We start from the raw sequence: 18,149 nt of genomic DNA, 5'->3' as shown, positions 1-18,149 counted from the left end.
GGGGACGGGGACGGTTTAGGGTCCAGGTGAGGGTACGACAACGCTTTAGGGGGAGCGTACGTGTGAGGGCGCGGTTTAGTTTCAGCGTACGGGTTAGGATTAGGGGACGGGTGAGGGTCAGGCTTCTGGGAAGGGTTAGGGTTAGGGTTCGGGCTAGGGTTAGGGTTAGGGGACGGGGACGGTTTAGGGTCCAGGTGAGGGTACGAGAACGCTTTAGGGGGAGCGTACGTGTGAGGGCGCGGGTTAGTGTCAGCATACGGGTTAGGATTAGGGGACGGGTGAGGGTCAGGCTTCGGGGAAGGGTTAGGGTTAGGGTTCGGGCTAGGGTTAGGGTTAGGGGACGGGGACGGTTTAGGGTCCAGGTGAGGGTACGACAACGCTTTAGGGGGAGCGTACGTGTGAGGGCGCGGGTTAGTGTCAGCGTACGGGTTAGGATTAGGGGACGGGTGAGGGTCAGGCTTCGGGGAAGGGTTAGGGTTAGGGTTCGGGCTAGGGTTAGGGTTAGGGGACGGGGACGGTTTAGGGTCCAGGTGAGGGTACGACAACGCTTTAGGGGGAGCGTACGTGTGAGGGCGCGGGTTAGTGTCAGCGTACGGGTTAGGATTAGGGGACGGGTGAGGGTCAGGCTTCGGGGAAGGGTTAGGGTTAGGGTTCGGGCTAGGGTTAGGGTTAGGGGACGGGGACGGTTTAGGGTCCAGGTGAGGGTACGACAACGCTTTAGGGGGAGCGTACGTGTGAGGGCGTGTGTTAGTGTCAGCGTACGGGTTAGGATTAGGGGACGGGTGAGGGTCAGGCTTCGGGGAAGGGTTAGGGTTAGGGTTCGGGCTAGGGTTAGGGTTAGGGGACGGGGACGGTTTAGGGTCCAGGTGAGGGTACGAGAACGCTTTAGGGGGAGCGTACGTGTGAGGGCGCGGGTTAGTGTCAGCGTACGGGTTAGGATTAGGAGACGGGTGAGGGTCAGGCTTCGGGGAAGTGTTAGGGTAAGGGTTCCGGCTAGGGTTAGGGTTAGGGGACGGGGACGGTTTAGGGTCCAGGTGAGGTTACGAGAACGCTTTAGGGGGAGCGTACGTGTGAGGGCGCGGGTTAGTGTCAGCGTACGGGTTAGGATTAGGGGACGGGTGAGGGTCAGGCTTCGGGGAAGGGTTAGGGTTAGGGTTCGGGATAGGGTTAGGGTTAGGGGATGGGGACGGTTTAGGGTCCAGGTGAGGGTACGACAATGCTTTAGGGGGAGCGTACGTGTGAGGGCGCGGGTTAGTGTCAGCGTACGGGTTAGGATTAGGGGACGGGTGAGGGTCAGGCTTCGGGGAACGGTTAGGGTTAGGGTTCGGACTAGGGTTAGGGTTAGGGGAAGGGGACGGTTTAGGGTCCAGGTGAGGGTACGAGAACGCTTTAGGGGGAGCGTACGTGTGAGGGCGCGGGTTAGTGTCAGCGTACGGGTTAGGATTAGGGGACGGGTGAGGGTCAGGCTTCGGGGAAGTGTTAGGGTTAGGGTTCGGGCTAGGGTTAGGGTTAGGGGACGGGGACGGTTTAGGGTCCAGGTGAGTGTACGACAACGCTTTAGGGGGAGCGTACGTGTGAGGGCGCGGGTTAGTGTCAGCGTACGGGTTAGGATTAGGGGACGTGTGAGGGTCAGGCTTCGGGGAAGGGTTAGGGTTAGGGTTCGGGCTAGGGTTAGGGTTAGGGGATGGGGACGGTTTAGGGTCCAGGTGAGGGTACGAGAACGCTTTAGGGGGAGCGTACGTGTGAGGGCGCGGGTTAGTGTCAGCGTACGGTTTAGGATTAGGGGACGGGTGAGGGTCAGGCTTCGGGGAAGGGTTAGGGTTAGGGTTCGGGCTACGGTTAGGGTTAGGGGACGGGGACGGTTTAGGGTCCAGGTGAGGGTACGAGAACGCTTTAGGGGGAGTGTACGTGTGAGGGCGCGGGTTAGTGTCAGCGTACGGGTTAGGATTAGGGGACGGGTGAGGGTCAGGCTTCGGGGAAGGGTTAGGGTTAGGGTTCGGGCTAGGGTTAGGGTTAGGGGCCGGGGACGGTTTAGGGTCCAGGTGAGGGTACGACAACGCTTTATGGGGAGCGTACGTGTGAGGGCGCGGGTTAGTGTCAGCGTACGGGTTAGGATTAGGGGACGGGTGAGGGTCAGGCTTCGGGGAAGGGTTAGGGTTTGGGTTCGGTCTAGGGTTAGGGTTAGGGGACGGGGACGGTTTAGGGTCCAGATGAGGGTACGACAACGCTTTAGGGGGAGCGTACGTGTGAGGGCGCGGGTTAGTGTCAGCGTACGGGTTAGGATTAGGAGACGGGTGAGGGTCAGGCTTCGGGGAAGGGTTAGGGTTAGGGTTCGGGCTAGGGTTAGGGTTAGGGGACGGGGACATTTAGGGTCCAGGTGAGGGTACGACAATGCTTTAGGGGGAGCGTACGTGTGAGGGCGCGGGTTAGTGTCAGCGTACGGGTTAGGATTAGGGGACGGGTGAGGGTCAGGCTTCGGGGAAGGGTTAGGGTTAGGGTTCGGGCTAGGGTTAGGGTTAGGGGACGGGGACGGTTTAGGGTCCAGGTGAGGGTACGACAACGCTTTAGGGGGAGCGTACGTGTGAGGTCGCGGGTTAGTGTCAGCGTACGGGTTAGGATTAGGGGACCGGTGAGGGTCAGGCTTCGGGGAAGGGTTAGGGTTAGGGTTCGGGCTAGGGTTAGGGTTAGGGGACGGTGACGGTTTAGGGTCCAGGTGAGGGTACGACAACACTTTAGGGGGAGCGTACGTGTGAGGGCGCGGGTTAGTGTCAGCGTACGGGTTAGGATTAGGGGACGGGTGAGTGTTAGGCTTCGGGGAAGGGTTAGGGTTAGGGTTCGGGCTAGGGTTAGGGTTAGGGGACGGGGACGGTTTAGGGTCCAGGTGAGGGTACGACAACGCTTTAGGGGGAGCGTACGTGTGAGGGCGCGGGTTAGTGTCAGCGTACGGGTTAGGATTAGGGGACGGGTGAGGGTCAGGCTTCGGGGAAGGGTTAGGGTTAGGGTTCGGGCTAGGGTTAGGGTTAGGGGACGGGGACGGTTTAGGGTCCAGGTGAGGGTACGACAACGCTTTAGGGGGAGCGTACGTGTGAGGGCGTGTGTTAGTGTCAGCGTACGGGTTAGGATTAGGGGACGGGTGAGGGTCAGGCTTCGGGGAAGGGTTAGGGTTAGGGTTCGGGCTAGGGTTAGGGTTAGGGGACGGGGACGGTTTAGGGTCCAGGTGAGGGTACGAGAACGCTTTAGGGGGAGCGTACGTGTGAGGGCGCGGGTTAGTGTCAGCGTACGGGTTAGGATTAGGAGACGGGTGAGGGTCAGGCTTCGGGGAAGTGTTAGGGTAAGGGTTCCGGCTAGGGTTAGGGTTAGGGGACGGGGACGGTTTAGGGTCCAGGTGAGGTTACGAGAACGCTTTAGGGGGAGCGTACGTGTGAGGGCGCGGGTTAGTGTCAGCGTACGGGTTAGGATTAGGGGACGGGTGAGGGTCAGGCTTCGGGGAACGGTTAGGGTTAGGGTTCGGACTAGGGTTAGGGTTAGGGGACGGGGACGGTTTAGGGTCCAGGTGAGGGTACGAGAACGCTTTAGGGGGAGCGTACGTGTGAGGGCGCGGGTTAGTGTCAGCGTACGGGTTAGGATTAGGGGACGGGTGAGGGTCAGGCTTCGGGGAAGTGTTAGGGTTAGGGTTCGGGCTAGGGTTAGGGTTAGGGGACGGGGACGGTTTAGGGTCCAGGTGAGTGTACGACAACGCTTTAGGGGGAGCGTACGTGTGAGGGCGCGGGTTAGTGTCAGCGTACGGGTTAGGATTAGGGGACGTGTGAGGGTCAGGCTTCGGGGAAGGGTTAGGGTTAGGGTTCGGGCTAGGGTTAGGGTTAGGGGATGGGGACGGTTTAGGGTCCAGGTGAGGGTACGAGAACGCTTTAGGGGGAGCGTACGTGTGAGGGCGCGGGTTAGTGTCAGCGTACGGTTTAGGATTAGGGGACGGGTGAGGGTCAGGCTTCGGGGAAGGGTTAGGGTTAGGGTTCGGGCTACGGTTAGGGTTAGGGGACGGGGACGGTTTAGGGTCCAGGTGAGGGTACGAGAACGCTTTAGGGGGAGTGTACGTGTGAGGGCGCGGGTTAGTGTCAGCGTACGGGTTAGGATTAGGGGACGGGTGAGGGTCAGGCTTCGGGGAAGGGTTAGGGTTAGGGTTCGGGCTAGGGTTAGGGTTAGGGGACGGGGACGGTTTAGGGTCCAGGTGAGGGTACGACAACGCTTTATGGGGAGCGTACGTGTGAGGGCGCGGGTTAGTGTCAGCGTACGGGTTAGGATTAGGGGACGGGTGAGGGTCAGGCTTCGGGGAAGGGTTAGGGTTTGGGTTCGGGCTAGGGTTAGGGTTAGGGGACGGGGACGGTTTAGGGTCCAGATGAGGGTACGACAACGCTTTAGGGGGAGCGTACGTGTGAGGGCGCGGGTTAGTGTCAGCGTACGGGTTAGGATTAGGAGACGGGTGAGGGTCAGGCTTCGGGGAAGGGTTAGGGTTAGGGTTCGGGCTAGGGTTAGGGTTAGGGGACGGGGACATTTAGGGTCCAGGTGAGGGTACGACAATGCTTTAGGGGGAGCGTACGTGTGAGGGCGCGGGTTAGTGTCAGCGTACGGGTTAGGATTAGGGGACGGGTGAGGGTCAGGCTTCGGGGAAGGTTTAGGGTTAGGGTTCGGGCTAGGGTTAGGGTTAGGGGACGGGGACGGTTTAGGGTCCAGGTGAGGGTACGACAACGCTTTAGGGGGAGCGTACGTGTGAGGTCGCGGGTTAGTGTCAGCGTACGGGTTAGGATTAGGGGACCGGTGAGGGTCAGGCTTCGGGGAAGGGTTAGGGTTAGGGTTCGGGCTAGGGTTAGGGTTAGGGGACGGGGACGGTTTAGGGTCCAGGTGAGGGTACGACAACACTTTAGGGGGAGCGTACGTGTGAGGGCGCGGGTTAGTGTCAGCGTACGGGTTAGGATTAGGGGACGGGTGAGTGTTAGGCTTCGGGGAAGGGTTAGGGTTAGGGTTCGGGCTAGGGTTAGGGTTAGGGGACGGGGACGGTTTAGGGTCCAGGTGAGGGTACGACAACGCTTTAGGGGGAGCGTACGTGTGAGGGCGCAGGTTAGTGTCAGCGTACGGGTTAGGATTAGGGGACGGGTGAGGGTCAGGCTTCGGGGAAGGGTTAGGGTTAGGGTTCGGGCTAGGGTTAGGGTTAGGGGACGGGGACGGTTTAGGGTCCAGGTGAGGGTACGACAACGCTTTAGGGGGAGCGTACGTGTGAGGGCGCGGGTTAGTGTCAGCGTATGGGTTAGGATTAGGGGACGGGTGAGGGTCAGGCTTCGGGGAAGGGTTAGGGTTAGGGTTCGGGCTAGGGTTAGGGTTAGGGGACGGGGACGGTTTAGGGTCCAGGTGAGGGTACGACAACACTTTAGGGGGAGCGTACGTGTGAGGGCGCGGGTTAGTGTCAGCGTACGGGTTAGGATTAGGGGACGGGTGAGTGTTAGGCTTCGGGGAAGGGTTAGGGTTAGGGTTCGGGCTAGGGTTAGGGTTAGGGGACGGGGACGGTTTAGGGTCCAGGTGAGGGTACGACAACGCTTTAGGGGGAGCGTACGTGTGAGGGCGCGGGTTAGTGTCAGCGTACGGGTTAGGATTAGGGGACGGGTGAGGGTCAGGCTTCGGGGAAGGGTTAGGGTTAGGGTTCGGGCTAGGGTTAGGGTTAGGGGATGGGGACGGTTTAGGGTCCAGGTGAGGGTACGAGAACGCTTTAGGGGGAGCGTACGTGTGAGGGCGCGGGTTAGTGTCAGCGTACGGGTTAGGATTAGGGGACGGGTGAGGGTCAGGCTTCGGGGAAGGGTTAGGGTTAGGGTTCGGGCTAGGGTTAGGGTTCTGTCTAGGGTTAGGGTTAGGGGACGGGGACGGTTTAGGGTCCAGGTGAGGGTACGACAACGCTTTAGGGGGAGCGTACGTGTGAGGGCGCGGGTTAGTGTCAGCGTACGGGTTAGGATTAGGGGACGGGTGAGGGTCAGGCTTCGGGGAAGGGTTAGGGTTAGGGTTCGGGCTAGGGTTAGGGTTAGGGGACGGGGACGGTTTAGGGTCCAGGTGAGGGTACGACAACGCTTTAGGGGGAGCGTACGTGTGAGGGCGCGGGTTAGTGTCAGCGTACGGGTTAGGATTAGGGGACGGGTGAGGGTCAGGCTTCGGGGAAGGGTTAGGGTTAGGGTTCGGGCTAGGGTTAGGGTTAGGGGACGGGGACGGTTTAGGGTCCAGGTGAGGGTACGACAACGCTTTAGGGGGAGCGTACGTGTGAGGGCGCGGGTTAGTGTCAGCGTACGGGTTAGGATTAGGGGACGGGTGAGGGTCAGGCTTCCGGGAAAGGTTAGGGTTAGGGTTCGGGCTAGGGTTAGGGTTAGGGGACGGGGACGGTTTAGGGTCCAGGTGAGGGTACGACAACGCTTTAGGGGGAGCGTACGTGTGAGGGCGTGTGTTAGTGTCAGCGTACGGGTTAGGATTAGGGGACGGGTGAGGGTCAGGCTTCGGGGAAGGGTTAGGGTTAGGGTTCGGGCTAGGGTTAGGGTTACGGGACGGGGACGGTTTAGGGTCCAGGTGAGGGTACGAGAACGCTTTAGGGGGAGCGTACGTGTGAGGGCGCGGGTTAGTGTCAGCGTACGGGTTAGGATTAGGGGACGGGTGAGGGTCAGGCTTCGGGGAAGGGTTAGGGTTAGGGTTCGGGCTAGGGTTAGGGTTAGGGGACGGGGACGGTTTAGGGTCCAGGTGAGGGTACGACAACGCTTTAGGGGGAGCGTACGTGTGAGGGCGCGGTTTAGTTTCAGCGTACGGGTTAGGATTAGGGGACGGGTGAGGGTCAGGCTTCTGGGAAGGGTTAGGGTTAGGGTTCGGGCTAGGGTTAGGGTTAGGGGACGGGGACGGTTTAGGGTCCAGGTGAGGGTACGACAACGCTTTAGGGGGAGCGTACGTGTGAGGGCGCGGGTTAGTGTCAGCGTACGGGTTAGGATTAGGGGACGGGTGAGGGTCAGGCTTCGGGGAAGGGTTAGGGTTAGGGTTCGGGCTAGGGTTAGGGTTAGGGGACGGGGACGGTTTAGGGTCCAGGTGAGGGTACGACAACGCTTTAGGGGGAGCGTACGTGTGAGGGCGCGGGTTAGTGTCAGCGTACGGGTTAGGATTAGGGGACGGGTGAGGGTCAGGCTTCGGGGAAGGGTTAGGGTTAGGGTTCGGGCTAGGGTTAGGGTTAGGGGACGGGGACGGTTTAGGGTCCAGGTGAGGGTACGAGAACGCTTTAGGGGGAGCGTACGTGTGAGGGCGCGGGTTAGTGTCAGCGTACGGGTTAGGATTAGGGGACGGGTGAGGGTCAGGCTTCGGGGAAGGGTTAGGGTTAGGGTTCGGGCTAGGGTTAGGGTTAGGGGACGGGGACGGTTTAGGGTCCAGGTGAGGGTACGACAACGCTTTAGGGGGAGCGTACGTGTGAGGGCGTGTGTTAGTGTCAGCGTACGGGTTAGGATTAGGGGACGGGTGAGGGTCAGGCTTCGGGGAAGGGTTAGGGTTAGGGTTCGGGCTAGGGTTAGGGTTAGGGGACGGGGACGGTTTAGGGTCCAGGTGAGGGTACGAGAACGCTTTAGGGGGAGCGTACGTGTGAGGGCGCGGGTTAGTGTCAGCGTACGGGTTAGGATAAGGGGACGGGTGAGGGTCAGGCTTCGGGGAAGGGTTAGGGTTAGGGTTCGGGCTAGGGTTAGGGTTAGGGGACGGGGACGGTTTAGGGTCCAGGTGAGGGTACGACAACGCTTTAGGGGGAGCGTACGTGTGAGGGCGCGGGTTAGTGTCAGCGTACGGGTTAGGATTAGGGGACGGGTGAGGGTCAGGCTTCGGGGAAGGGTTAGGGTTAGGGTTCGGGCTAGGGTTAGGGTTAGGGGACGGGATCGGTTTAGGGTCCAGGTGAGGGCACGACAACGCTTTAGGGGGAGCGTACGTGTGAGGGCGCGGGTTAGTGTCAGCGTACGGGTTAGGATTAGGGGCCGGGTGTGGGTCAGGCTTTGGGGAAGGGTTAGGGTTAGGGTTCGGGCTAGGGTTAGGGTTAGGGGACGGGGACGGTTTAGGGTCCAGGTGAGGGTACGAGAACGCTTTAGGGGGAGCGTACGTGTGAGGGCGCGGGTTAGTGTCAGCGTACGGGTTAGGATTAGGGGACGGGTGAGGGTCAGGCTTCGGGGAAGTGTTAGGGTTAGGGTTCGGGCTAGGGTTAGGGTTAGGGGACGGGGACGGTTTAGGGTCCAGGTGAGTGTACGACAACGCTTTAGGGGGAGCGTACGTGTGAGGGCGCGGGTTAGTGTCAGCGTACGGGTTAGGATTAGGGGACGGGTGAGGGTCAGGCTTCGGGGAAGGGTTAGGGTTAGGGTTCGGGCTAGGGTTAGGGTTAGGGGATGGGGACGGTTTAGGGTCCAGGTGAGGGTACGAGAACGCTTTAGGGGGAGCGTACGTGTGAGGGCGCGGGTTAGTGTTAGCGTACGGTTTAGGATTAGGGGACGGGTGAGGGTCAGGCTTCGGGGAAGGGTTAGGGTTAGGGTTCGGGCTAGGGTTAGGGTTAGGGGACGGGGACGGTTTAGGGTCCAGGTGAGGGTACGAAAACGCTTTAGGGGGAGCGTACGTGTGAGGGCGCGGGTTAGTGTCAGCGTACGGGTTAGGATTAGGGGACGGGTGAGGGTCAGGCTTCGGGGAAGGGTTAGGGTTAGGGTTCGGGCTAGGGTTAGGGTTAGGGGACGGGGACGGTTTAGGGTCCAGGTGAGGGTACGACAACGCTTTAGGGGGAGCGTACGTGTGAGGGCGCGGGTTAGTGTCAGCGTACGGGTTAGGATTAGGGGACGGGTGAGGGTCAGGCTTCGGGGAAGGGTTAGGGTTAGGGTTCGGGCTAGGGTTAGGGTTAGGGGACGGGGACGGTTTAGGGTCCAGGTGAGGGTACGACAACACTTTAGGGGGAGCGTACGTGTGAGGGCGCGGGTTAGTGTCAGCGTTCGGGTTAGGATTAGGGGACGGGTGAGTGTTAGGCTTCGGGGAAGGGTTAGGGTTAGGGTTCGGGCTAGGGTTAGGGTTAGGGGACGGGGACGGTTTAGGGTCCAGGTGAGGGTACGACAACGCTTTAGGGGGAGCGTACGTGTGAGGGCGCGGGTTAGTGTCTGCGTACGGGTTAGGATTAGGGGACGGGTGAGGGTCAGGCTTCGGGGAAAAGTTAGGGTTAGGGTTCGGGCTAGGGTTAGGGTTAGGGGACGGGGACGGTTTAGGGTCCAGGTGAGGGTACGACAACGCTTTAGGGGGAGCGTACGTGTGAGGGCGCGGGTTAGTGTCAGCGTACGGGTTAGGATTAGGGGACGGGTGAGGGTCAGGCTTCGGGGAAGGGTTAGGGTTAGGGTTCGGGCTAGGGTTAGGGTTAGGGGACGGGGACGGTTTAGGGTCCAGGTGAGGGTACGACAACGCTTTAGGGGGAGCGTACGTGTGAGGGCGCGGGTTAGTGTCAGCGTACGGGTTAGGATTAGGGGACGGGTGAGGGTCAGGCTTCGGGGAAGGGTTAGGGTTAGGGTTCGGGCTAGGGTTAGGGTTAGGGGACGGGGACGGTTTAGGGTCCAGGTGAGGGTACGACAACGCTTTAGGGGGAGCGTACGTGTGAGGGCGCGGGTTAGTGTCAGCGTACGGGTTAGGATTAGGGGACGGGTGAGGGTCAGGCTTCGGGGAAGGGTTAGGGTTCGGGCTAGGGTTAGGGTTAGGGGACGGGGACGGTTTAGGGTCCAGGTGAGGGTACGACAACGCTTTAGGCGGAGCGTACGTGTGAGGGCGCGGGTTAGTGTCAGCGTACGGGTTAGGATTAGGGGACGGGTGAGGGTCAGGCTTCGGGGAAGTGTTAGGGTTAGGGTTCGGGCTAGGGTTAGGGTTAGGGGACGGGGACGGTTTAGGGTCCAGGTGAGGGTACGACAACGCTTTAAGGGGAGCGTACGTGTGAGGGCGCGGGTTAGTGTCAGCGTACGGGTTAGGATTAGGGGACGGGTGAGGGTTAGGCTTCGGGGAAGGGTTAGGGTTAGGGTTCAGGCTAGGGTTAGGGTTAGGGGACGGGATCGGTTTAGGGTCCAGGTGAGGGCACGACAACGCTTTAGGGGGAGCGTACGTGTGAGGGCGCGGGTTAGTGTCAGCGTACGGGTTAGGATTAGGGGACGGATAAGGGTCAGGCTTCGGGGAAGGGTTAGGGTTAGGGTTCGGGCTAGGGTTAGGGTTAGGGGACGGGGACGGTTTAGGGTCCAGTTGAGGGCACGACAACGCTTTAGGGGGAGCGTACGTGTGAGGGCGCGGGTTAGTGTCAGCGTACGGGTTAGGATTAGGGGATGGGTGAGGGTCAGGCTTCGGGGAAGGGTTAGGGTTAGGGTTCGGGCTAGGGTTAGGGTTAGGGGACGGGGACGGTTTAGGGTCCAGGTGAGGGTACGAGAACGCTTTAGGGGGAGCGTACGTGTGAGGGCGCGGGTTAGTGTCAGCGTACGGGTTAGGATTAGGGGACGGGTGAGGGTCAGGCTTCGGGGAAGGGTTAGGGTTAGGGTTCGGGCTAGGGTTAGGGTTAGGGGACGGGGACGGTTTAGGGTCCAGGTGAGGGTACGACAACACTTTAGGGGGAGCGTACGTGTGAGGGCGCGGGTTAGTGTCAGCGTACGGGTTAGGATTAGGGGACGGGTGAGTGTTAGGCTTCGGGGAAGGGTTAGGGTTAGGGTTCGGGCTAGGGTTAGGGTTAGGGGACGGGGACGGTTTAGGGTCCAGGTGAGGGTACGACAACGCTTTAGGGGGAGCGTACGTGTGAGGGCGCGGGTTAGTGTCAGCGTACGGGTTAGGATTAGGGGACGGGTGAGGGTCAGGCTTCGGGGAAGGGTTAGGGTTCGGGCTAGGGTTAGGGTTAGGGGACGGGGACGGTTTAGGGTCCAGGTGAGGGTACGACAACGCTTTAGGCGGAGCGTACGTGTGAGGGCGCGGGTTAGTGTCAGCGTACGGGTTAGGATTAGGGGACGGGTGAGGGTCAGGCTTCGGGGAAGGTTTAGGGTTAGGGTTCGGGCTAGGGTTAGGGTTAGGGGACGGGGACGGTTTAGGGTCCAGGTGAGGGTACGACAACACTTTAGGGGGAGCGTACGTGTGAGGGCGCGGGTTAGTGTCAGCGTACGGGTTAGGATTAGGGGACGGGTGAGTGTCAGGCTTCGGGGAAGGGTTAGGGTTAGGGTTCGGGCTAGGGTTAGGGTTAGGGGACGGGGACGGTTTAGGGTCCAGGTGAGGGTACGACAACGCTTTAGGGGGAGCGTACGTGTGAGGGCGCGGGTTAGTGTCAGCGTACGGGTTAGGATTAGGGGACGGGTGAGGGTCAGGCTTCGGGGAAGGGTTAGGGTTAGGGTTCGTCTAGGGTTAGGGTTAAGGGACTGGGACGGTTTAGGGTCCAGATGAGGATACGACAACGCTTTAGGGGGAGCGTACGTGTGAGGGCGCGGGTTAGTGTCAGCGTATGGGTTAGGATTAGGGGACGGGTGAGGGTCAGGCTTCGGGGAAGGGATAGGGTTAGGGTTCGGGCTAGGGTTAGGGTTAGGAGACGGGGACGGTTTAGGGTCCAGTTGAGTGTACGACAACGCTTTAGGGGGAGCGTACGTGTGAGGGCGCGGGTTAGTGTCAGCGTACGGGTTAGGATTAGGGGACGGGTGAGGGTCAGGCTTCGGGGAAGTGTTAGGGTTAGGGTTCGGGCTAGGGTTAGGGTTAGGGGACGGGGACGGTTTAGGGTCCAGGTGAGGGTACGACAACGCTTTAAGGGGAGCGTATGTGTGAGGGCGCGGGTTAGTGTCAGCGTACGGGTTAGGATTAGGGGACGGGTGAGGGTTAGGCTTCGGGGAAGGGTTAGGGTTAGGGTTCAGGCTAGGGTTAGGGTTAGGGGACGGGATCGGTTTAGGGTCCAGGTGAGGGTACGACAACGCTTTAGGGGGAGCGTACGTGTGAGGGCGCGGGTTAGTGTCAGCGTACGGGTTAGGATTAGGGGACGGATAAGGGTCAGGCTTCGGGGAAGGGTTAGGGTTAGGGTTCGGGCTAGGGTTAGGGTTAGGGGACGGGGACGGTTTAGGGTCCAGTTGAGGGCACGACAACGCTTTAGGGGGAGCGTACGTGTGAGGGCGCGGGTTAGTGTCAGCGTACGGGTTAGGATTAGGGGATGGGTGAGGGTCAGGCTTCGGGGAAGGGTTAGGGTTAGGGTTCGGGCTAGGGTTAGGGTTAGGGGACGGGGACGGTTTAGGGTCCAGGTGAGGGTACGAGAACGCTTTAGGGGGAGCGTACGTGTGAGGGCGCGGGTTAGTGTCAGCGTACGGGTTAGGATTAGGGGACGGGTGAGGGTCAGGCTTCGGGGAAGGGTTAGGGTTAGGGTTCGGGCTAGGGTTAGGGTTAGGGGACGGGGACGGTTTAGGGTCCAGGTGAGGGTACGACAACGCTTTAGGGGGTGCGTACGTGTGAGGGCGCGGGTTAGTGTCAGCGTACGGGTTAGGATTAGGGGACGGGTGAGGGTCTGGCTTCGGGGAAGGGTTAGGGTTTGGGTTCGGGCTAGGGTTAGGGTTAGGGGACGGGGACGGTTTAGGGTCCAGTTGAGGGTACGACAACGCTTTAGGGGTAGCGTACGTGTGAGGGCGCGGGTTAGTGTCAGCGTACGGGTTAGGATTAGGGGACGGGTGAGGGTCAGGCTTCGGGGAAGGGTTAGGGTTAGGGTTCGGGCTAGGGTTAGGGTTAGGGGACGGGGACGGTTTAGGGTCCAGGTGAGGGTACGACAACGCTTTAAGGGGAGCGTACGTGTGAGGTCGCGGGTTAGTGTCAGCGTACGGGTTAGGATTAGGGGACGGGTGAGGGTCAGGCTTCGGGGAAGGGTTAGGGTTAGGGTTCGGGCTAGGGTTAGGGTTAGGGGACGGGGACGGTTTAGGGTCCAGGTGAGGGTACGACAACACTTTAGGGGGAGCGTACGTGTGAGGGCGCGGGTTAGTGTCAGCGTACGGGTTAGGATTAGGGGACGGGTGAGTGTTAGGCTTCGGGGAAGGGTTAGGGTTAGGGTTCGGGCTAGGGTTAGGGTTAGGGGACGGGGACGGTTTAGGGTCCAGGTGAGGGTACGACAACGCTTTAGGGGGAGCGTACGTGTGAGGGCGCGGGTTAGTGTCAGCGTACGGGTTAGGATAAGGGGACGGGTGAGGGTCAGGCTTCGGGGAAGGGTTAGGGTTAGGGTTCGGGCTAGGGTTAGGGTTAGGGGACGGGGACGGTTTAGGGTCCAGGTGAGGGTACGAGAACGCTTTAGGGGGAGCGTACGTGTGAGGGCGCGGGTTAGTGTCAGCGTACGGGTTAGGATTAGGGGACGGGTGAGGGTCAGGCTTCGGGGAAGGGTTAGGTTTAGGGTTCGGGCTAGGGTTAGGGTTAGGGGACGGGGACGGTTTAGGGTCCAGGTGAGGGTACGACAACGCTTTAGGGGGAGCGTACGTGTGACGGCGCGGGTTAGTGTCAGCGTACTTGTTAGGATTAGGGGACGGGTGAGGGTCAGGCTTCGGGGAAGGGTTAGGGTTAGGGTTCGGGCTAGGGTTAGGGTTAGGGGACGGGGACGGTTTAGGGTCCAGGTGAGGGTACGACAACGCTTTAGGGGGAGCGTACGTGTGAGGGCGCGGGTTAGTGTCAGCGTACGGGTTAGGATTAGGGGACGGGTGAGGGTCAGGCTTCGGGGAAGGGTTAGGGTTCGGGCTAGGGTTAGGGTTAGGGGACGGGGACGGTTTAGGGTCCAGGTGAGGGTACGACAACGCTTTAGGCGGAGCGTACGTGTGAGGGCGCGGGTTAGTGTCAGCGTACGGGTTAGGATTAGGGGACGGGTGAGGGTCAGGCTTCGGGGAAGGTTTAGGGTTAGGGTTCGGGCTAGGGTTAGGGTTAGGGGACGGGGACGGTTTAGGGTCCAGGTGAGGGTACGACAACACTTTAGGGGGAGCGTACGTGTGAGGGCGCGGGTTAGTGTCAGCGTACGGGTTAGGATTAGGGGACGGGTGAGTGTCAGGCTTCGGGGAAGGGTTAGGGTTAGGGTTCGGGCTAGGGTTAGGGTTAGGGGACGGGGACGGTTTAGGGTCCAGGTGAGGGTACGACAACGCTTTAGGGGGAGCGTATGTGTGAGGGCGCGGGTTAGTGTCAGCGTACGGGTTAGGATTAGGGGACGGGTGAGGGTCAGGCTTCGGGGAAGGGTTAGGGTTAGGGTTCGTCTAGGGTTAGGGTTAAGGGACTGGGACGGTTTAGGGTCCAGATGAGGATACGACAACGCTTTAGGGGGAGCGTACGTGTGAGGGCGCGGGTTAGTGTCAGCGTATGGGTTAGGATTAGGGGACGGGTGAGGGTCAGGCTTCGGGGAAGGGATAGGGTTAGGGTTCGGGCTAGGGTTAGGGTTAGGAGACGGGGACGGTTTAGGGTCCAGTTGAGTGTACGACAACGCTTTAGGGGGAGCGTACGTGTGAGGGCGTGGGTTAGTGTCAGCGTACGGGTTAGGATTAGGGGACGGGTGAGGGTCAGGCTTCGGGGAAGTGTTAGGGTTAGGGTTCGGGCTAGGGTTAGGGTTAGGGGACGGGGACGGTTTAGGGTCCAGGTGAGGGTACGACAACGCTTTAAGGGGAGCGTACGTGTGAGGGCGCGGGTTAGTGTCAGCGTACGGGTTAGGATTAGGGGACGGGTGAGGGTTAGGCTTCGGGGAAGGGTTAGGGTTAGGGTTCAGGCTAGGGTTAGGGTTAGGGGACGGGATCGGTTTAGGGTCCAGGTGAGGGTACGACAACGCTTTAGGGGGAGCGTACGTGTGAGGGCGCGGGTTAGTGTCAGCGTACGGGTTAGGATTAGGGGACGGATAAGGGTCAGGCTTCGGGGAAGGGTTAGGGTTAGGGTTCGGGCTAGGGTTAGGGTTAGGGGACGGGGACGGTTTAGGGTCCAGTTGAGGGCACGACAACGCTTTAGGGGGAGCGTACGTGTGAGGGCGCGGGTTAGTGTCAGCGTACGGGTTAGGATTAGGGGATGGGTGAGGGTCAGGCTTCGGGGAAGGGTTAGGGTTAGGGTTCGGGCTAGGGTTAGGGTTAGGGGACGGGGACGGTTTAGGGTCCAGGTGAGGGTACGAGAACGCTTTAGGGGGAGCGTACGTGTGAGGGCGCGGGTTAGTGTCAGCGTACGGGTTAGGATTAGGGGACGGGTGAGGGTCAGGCTTCGGGGAAGGGTTAGGGTTAGGGTTCGGGCTAGGGTTAGGGTTAGGGGACGGGGACGGTTTAGGGTCCAGGTGAGGGTACGACAACGCTTTAGGGGGAGCGTACGTGTGAGGGCGCGGGTTAGTGTCAGCGTACGGGTTAGGATTAGGGGACGGGTGAGGGTCTGGCTTCGGGGAAGGGTTAGGGTTTGGGTTCGGGCTAGGGTTAGGGTTAGGGGACGGGGACGGTTTAGGGTCCAGTTGAGGGTACGACAACGCTTTAGGGGTAGCGTACGTGTGAGGGCGCGGGTTAGTGTCAGCGTACGGGTTAGGATTAGGGGACGGGTGAGGGTCAGGCTTCGGGGAAGGGTTAGGGTTAGGGTTCGGGCTAGGGTTAGGGTTAGGGGACGGGGACGGTTTAGGGTCCAGGTGAGGGTACGACAACGCTTTAAGGGGAGCGTACGTGTGAGGTCGCGGGTTAGTGTCAGCGTACGGGTTAGGATTAGGGGACGGGTGAGGGTCAGGCTTCGGGGAAGGGTTAGGGTTAGGGTTCGGGCTAGGGTTAGGGTTAGGGGACGGGGACGGTTTAGGGTCCAGGTGAGGGTACGACAACACTTTAGGGGGAGCGTACGTGTGAGGGCGCGGGTTAGTGTCAGCGTACGGGTTAGGATTAGGGGACGGGTGAGTGTTAGGCTTCCTGGAAGGGTTAGGGTTAGGGTTCGGGCTAGGGTTAGGGTTAGGGGACGGGGACGGTTTAGGGTCCAGGTGAGGGTACGACAACGCTTTAGGGGGAGCGTACGTGTGACGGCGCGGGTTAGTGTCAGCGTACTTGTTAGGATTAGGGGACGGGTGAGGGTCAGGCTTCTGGGAAGGGTTAGGGTTAGGGTTCGGGCTAGGGTTAGGGTTAGGGGACGGGGACGGTTTAGGGTCCAGGTGAGGGTACGACAATGCTTTAGGGGGAGCGTACGTGTGAGGGCGCGTGTTAGTGTCAGCGTACGGGTTAGGATTAGGGGACGGGTGAGGGTCAGGCTTCGGGGAAGGGTTAGGGTTAGGGTTCGGGCTAGGGTTAGGGTTAGGGGACGGGGACGGTTTAGGGTCCAGGTGAGGGTACGACAACGCTTTAGGGGGAGCGTACGTGTGAGGGCGCGGGTTAGTGTCAGCGTACGGGTTAGGATTAGGGGACGGCTGAGGGTCAGGTTTCGGGGAAGGGTTAGGGTTAGAGTTCGGGCTAGGGTTAGGGTTAGGGGACGGGGACGGTTTAGGGTCCAGGTGAGGGTACGAGAACGCTTTAGGGGGAGGGTACGTGTGAGGGCGCGGGTTAGTGTCAGCGTACGGGTTAGGATTAGGGGACGGGTGAGGGTCAGGCTTCGGGGAAGGGTTAGGGTTAGGGTTCGGGCTAGGGTTAGGGTTAGGGGACGGGGACGGTTTAGGGTCCAGGTGAGGGTACGACAACGCTTTAGGGGGAGCGTACTTGTGAGGGCGCGGGTTAGTGTCAGCGTACGGGTTAGGATTAGGGGACGGGTGAGGGTCAGGCTTCTGGGAAGGGTTAGGGTTAGGGTTCGGGCTAGGGTTAGGGTTAGGGGACGGGGACGGTTTAGGGTCCAGGTGAGGGTACGACAACGCTTTAGGGGGAGCGTACGTGTGAGGGCGCGGGTTAGTGTCAGCGTAAGGGTTAGGATAAGGGTACAGGTGAGGGTCAGGCTTCGGGGAAGGGTTAGGGTTAGGGTTCGGGCTAGGGTTAGGGTTAGGGGACGGGGACGGTTTAGGGTCCAGGTGAGGGTACGACAACGCTTTAGGGGGAGCGTACGTGTGAGGGCGCGGGTTAGTGTCAGCGTACGGGTTAGGATTAGGGGACGGGTGAGGGTCAGGCTTCGGGGAAGGGTTAGGGTTAGGGTTCGGTCTAGGGTTAGGGTTAGGGGACGGGGACGGTTTAGGGTCCAGGTGAGGGTACGACAACGCTTTAGGGGGAGCGTACGTGTGAGGGCGCGGGTTAGTGTCAGCGTACGGGTTAGGATTAGGGGACGGGTGAGGGTCAGGCTTCGGGGAAGGGAGAGGGTTAGGGTTCGGGCTAGGGTTAGGGTTAGGGGACGGGGACGGTTTAGGGTCCAGGTGAGGGCACGACAACACTTTAGGGGGAGCGTACGTGTGAGGGCGCGGGTTAGTGTCAGCGTACGGGTTAGGATTAGGGGACGGGTGAGGCTCAGGCTTCGGGGAAGGGTTAGGGTTAGGGTTCGGGGTAGGGTTATGGTTAGGGGACGGGGACGGTTTAGGGTCCAGTTGAGGGTACGACAACGCTTTAGGGGGAGCGTACGTGTGAGGGCACGGGTTAGTGTCAGCGTACGGTTTAGGATTAGGGGACGGGTGAGGGTCAGGCTTCGGGGAAGGGTTAGGGTTAGGGTTCGGGCTAGGATTAGGGTTAGGGGACGGGGACGGTTTAGGGTCCAGGTGAGGGTACAACAACGCTTTAGGGGGAGCGTACGTGTGAGGGCGAGGGTTAGTGTCAGCGTACGGGTTAGGATTAGGGGACGGGTGAGGGTCAGGCTTCGGGGAAGGGTTAGGGTTAGGGTTCGGGCTAGGGTTAGGGTTAGGGGACGGGGACGGTTTAGGGTCCAGGTGAGGGTACGACAACGCTTTAGGGGGAGCGTACGTGTGAGGGCGCGGGTTAGTGTCAGCGTACGGGTTAGGATTAGGGGACGGGTGAGGGTCAGGATTCGGGGAAGCGTTAGGTTTAGGGTTCGGGCTAGGGTTAGGGTTAGGGGACGGGGACGGTTTAGGGTCCAGGTGAGGGTACGACAACGCTTTAGGGGGAGCGTACGTGTGAGGGCGTGGGTTAGTGTCAGCGGACGGGTTAGGATTATGGGACGGGTGAGGGTCAGGCTTCGGGAAAGTGTTAGGGTTAGGGTTCGGGCTAGGGTTAGGGTTAGGGGACGGG

This window comes from Pseudorca crassidens, chromosome 11 (assembly GCF_039906515.1).
Source record: "Pseudorca crassidens isolate mPseCra1 chromosome 11, mPseCra1.hap1, whole genome shotgun sequence".
Classification (NCBI taxonomy): domain Eukaryota; kingdom Metazoa; phylum Chordata; class Mammalia; order Artiodactyla; family Delphinidae; genus Pseudorca; species Pseudorca crassidens.
The sequence above is the reverse complement of the archived record's forward strand: the minus strand, read 5'-3'. Positions refer to the sequence as shown.